Raw genomic sequence first — 5128 nt, 5'->3', positions numbered from 1 at the left:
TTTGTATACAATGTGTCAAAATGCATTCTATTATCATGTAAAACTATTGTTTAAATGCTGTTCTTTTTTCCCCTAGCTGAAGAGTAGGAGAGCTTGTGTGTGGAGGGAGCACTGCCAACTGACCCAAGGCTGTGAAGTGGAGACTGGTTGTGAGAATCAGGCCATCCTGCCATTTTCTCCAGGAGAAGGAAAACATGTACAGCAATTCCTTTATTGAAGTCCTAATGGATATATGGAACGGTATCTATTTTCTGCTAAATGTGAAATTTAGAAATACCTGGACAACACTGCTTTGTGTTAAGATGTGGACTTCTAAGTTATGTTGCCAATAGATCTTTCCAACCTACCTAGCCACAAGAAGCCCAAGCCAATTTGCTTTTATGAAAAGCATTCATAGGGGGCTGGGGCTGTACCTCAGTGGCAGAACACTTGCCTAGCATGTGTGAGGTGCTGGGTTCGATCCCTGCACCACATAAACAAACTAAATAAACAAAATACAGGTATTGTGTCCATCTACAAAAACAAAAGCATTCATAGCTGAGCAGGGAACATAAGCAAAGATGGATCATCCTAAGCAAGCTGCAAATTCATTTTTAAGATATGACACATGGGAGCAGACAACAGTGACTCCTGTCTGCCTGTGCAGAAGGAGGAGGAGCAGGTGACCACGACCCTGGCCCACCACGTAGTGGGAGCTTTGTCCCATCTACCAAAGCATGTGGTGGTTTTCCCCACCAGCTTCCATCTAGTGACAATGGCCAGGGCCTACAAGACCATCACTCAGGTTCCTGCAAGGATGCTACAAGATTATAAGGTAGAAACTGTAATACCTTAAATTCATACTGCTAGAGAGGAAGACACACAGACAATATGAAGAAACAAGAAAGTGCCTGAAACAAACCAAGCTGATACAATAATAGATTCAATTGGCAGCACAATAGCTGAAATGACAGAGAAGCAGTTCAGAATTTACATAATTAAAATGATCTACAAAGCAAAGAATGAATTCAGAGAGCAAATACAGGGAAAAATTGATCACTCCAACAAAGAGAAAAGACAGCAAATACAGGTAGCAAAAGATTACTTCAAGAGAGAGCTAGAGGGGGCTGGGGATATGGCCCAATTGGTAGAGTGCTCGCCTTGCATGCACAAGGCCCTGGGTTCAATCTCCAGCACCAAAAAAAAAAAAAAGAAAGAAAGAAAGAAAAAAGAGAGAGAGAGAGAAACTCTGGAAAAAAAAAACAGAAATCCTTGAAATGAAGGAAGCAATAAACCGAATAAAAAATTCAATAGAAAGCATCAACAACAGACTAGATGACTTGGAAGAGGAATCTTAGGCAATGAAGACTAAATATATAATCTTGAAAATAAAGTTGGCCACACAAAATGGTGCAAATGGTGAGAAACCATGAACAGAACCTCCAGAAATTATGGAACAACATGAAAATACCAAATCTAAGAATTATCAGGATATAGGAAGGCACAGAGATACAAACCAAAGGAATGCACAATCTCTTCAATGAAATATCAGAAAATTTCCAAAACATAAAGAATGAATTAGCAAATCAAATACAAGAGGCTTACAGGATACCAAATGTACAAAATCACAACAGATCTGCACTAAGGCACACTATAATGAAAATGCCTAGCATACACAGTAAGGATAGAATTTTAAAAGCCACAGGATAAAAGTTTCAGATTTCATATAGGGGGAAATGAGTTCAAATCTCAGCAGATTTCTCAACCCAGACCATCAAAGCTAGGAGATCCTGGAAGAACATACACCAAACTCTTGAAAGAAAATGATGCCAACTAAGAATCTTATAGCCAGCAAAATGAAGTTTCAGGTTTGATGACAAAATAAAAACATTCCATGATAAACAAAAAATTTTAAAAAATTAGAACAAGAAAGCCTACACTACAGAATATTCTCAGCAAAATATTCCATGAGGAGGAAATGAAAAACAATAATGAAAAATCAGCAAATGGAGGAACTACACTAAAGAAAAAACTAATCAAAGGAGAAACCTACTCAAGTTAAAAATCAAATGACCAGGAATACAAACCATGTCTCAATAATAACCCTGGCAGTATGTAAAAAAGTGGATGAGTAACCGATGTGATTCTGCAATCTGTATACGGGGTAAAAATGGGAGTTCATAATCCGCTTGAATCAAATGTATGAAATATGATATGTCAAGAGCTTTGTAATGTTTTGAAAAACTAATAATAAAAAATAATAACCCTGAATGTTAATGGCCTAAACTCATCAATTAAAAGATATAGCCTGGCAGATTGGATTTAAAAAAAAAATATCCAACAATATGCTATCTTTAAGAGACTCATAGGAAAATATATCCACAGACTGAAGATAAACGGATGGGAAAAAAAATGTATCACTCACATGAGCCATGTAAACAAGCAAGGGTTTCCATCCTAATATCAGATAAAGTGGACTTCAAACCAAAGTTAGAAGAGATAAAGAAGAACATTTCAGGGTTGGGGCTGTAGCTCAGTAACAGACTGCCTCACTTGCACATGTGAAGCACTGGGTTTGATCCTCAGCACCACATAAAAAAAAATAAAGATATTGCGTTCATCTACAAATATATATTTATATATACACAAATATATAAATATATATATATATTTTTTTAAAGGACATTTCATACCGCTTAAGGGAACCATACATCAACAAGACATAATAATCATAAATATCTATGCCCCAAGCAATGGAGAATCTATGTATATCAAATAAACCCTTCTGAATTTCAAGAAGCAAGTAGATTACAACACAATAATAATGGGTGACTTTAATATACCTCTCTCACCACTGGATAGGTCTTCCAAACAAAAACTAAACAAAGAAATTATAGAACTCAATAATACAATCAATGATTTAGACTTAACAGACACATATAGAGTATTTCATCCATCATTGAGCAACACATGGATCCTTCTCTAAAATAGACCATATATTATGCCACAAGGCATTATCTCAGCAAATATTTAAAAAATAGAGATACTACCCTGTATTCTACCAGATCATAATCTAATTAAATTAGAAATTGTTGATAAAATTAAAAAAAATAGAAGCTCCTCCAAAACCTGGAGACTAAATAATATGATATTCAGTGAGCAATGGATAGCAGAAGATATCAGGAAGGAGATAAAAAATTTATTTGAGACAAATGAGAACACTGATACAACATATTAAAATCTCTGGGACACTATGAAGGCAGTATTAAAAGGAAAGTTCATTGCATTGAGCTCATTAATTAAAAGAGTAAAAAGTCAACAATGACCTAACGTTACATCTCAAAGCCTTAGAAAAAGAAGAACAAATCAACACCAAAAAGTAATAGAAGACAGAAAACAATTAAAATCAGAGTTGAAATCAATGAAATTGAAACAATTCAAAAAATTGACAAAACGAAAATTTGGTTCTTCAAAAAAGTAAATAAAACTGATGTCCTTGGCCATACTAATGAAGAGAAGGAGAGAGAAAACTCAATAAAATTTATGATAAAAAAGGAAATTATCATGATAGACACTATTGAAATACAGAAGATCATTAGACACTATTTTGAAAATTTATACTCCAATAAAATAGAAAATCTCAATGACACCAACAAATTTCTAGAAACATAAGATCTGCCAAACCAATCAGGAGGACATATAAAATTTAAAGAGATCAATTTCAAGCAAGGAAATAGAAGATGTCATCAAAAGCCTACTAACCAAGTAAAGCCCAGAACCATACAGATTTTTAGCCAAGTTCTACAAGACCTTCAAAAAGGAACCAATTCTGCTCAAATTATTCCCTGAAATAGAAAAGGAGGGAACCCTTCCAAACTCATTCTATGAGGCTAGCATCACCCTGATACTAAAACCAGTCATAGACAAAAGGCAATAAAACTTCAGACCAATATCCCTGATGCACATAGACACAAAAATTCTCAATAAAATCCTGGCCAATTGCATATAAAAACATATTCAAAAGCTAATGCACCACAATCAAGTGGGGTTTGTCCCAGGAATGCAAGGTTGGTTCAACATACAGAAATCAATAAATGTAATATATCACATCAATAGACTTAAAGACAAAAATCATATGATTATCTCAATAGATGCTGAAAAAGCATTCAATAAAATACAGCACCCCTTCATGTTCAAAACACTAGAAAAACTAGGAATAGTAGGATCATATATCAACATTGTAAAAGCTGTCTATGCTAAACCCAAGGCCAAAATAATTCTAAATGGAGAAAAATTGGAAGCATTCTCTCTAAAAACCGGAACAAGACAGGGATGCCCTCTTTCACTACTTCTATTCAACATAGTCCTTGAAATTCTAGCCAGAGCAATCAGACAAAAGAAATTAAAGGTATATGCATAGAAAAGTAGAACTGCAACTATCAATATTTGCCAATGACATGATTCTATATTTAGAAGATACAAAAAATTCCACCAGAAAACTTCTAGAAATAATAAATAAATTCAGCAAAGTAGCAGGATATAAAATCAATACCCACAAATCAAATGCATTTCTATACATAAGTGTAGAGAATCAGATGTGACTGCTTGCATGCTTGCAAACAAGACTTTTTGCAGTCTTTGGTGGAGCTTGCCTGCAAACAGGATGTTCTGCCAAGGATGTAGAGAATCAAATAGGATGACTGCTTGCATGCTTGCAAACAAGATGCTTTTTGGTTTTTGGTGGAGCTTGCCTGCAAACAGATGTTCTGCCAGGTGGGCTGGAAGGACTCTGAGAAAATAACATTACTTGCAAACAAGAATGTTTATCTGTTCTTAAGGAACAGAGCTCAGAATGCTCCAGCCCAAGAGTAGATTAAGACATGATCAGCAAGTTACTTCTGATTAGTAAATTACTTCTGCACATAATGTTTTGCAAGCTTATAGACCTGAGTCATTGCTGTTGGAATGATGCCTTCTTTGTTCACAATACTATATAAAGACTGCTGTATTCAATGAAGGGAGCTTCTTCTTCTTCTTCTTGCTCATGCTGACCTACATTTAAGTTCTTTGCAACAATTGGCATAGTCGGCAAGATTCAGCACCGAAAGGGTAAGCACCCTGGGTTTCGAAAACGAAAGCGGTACTTTTG

This window comes from Marmota flaviventris, chromosome 12, assembly GCF_047511675.1.
Source record: "Marmota flaviventris isolate mMarFla1 chromosome 12, mMarFla1.hap1, whole genome shotgun sequence".
In the NCBI taxonomy this organism is placed as follows: Eukaryota; Metazoa; Chordata; class Mammalia; order Rodentia; family Sciuridae; genus Marmota; species Marmota flaviventris.
Note: the sequence above shows the minus strand (reverse complement) of the source record.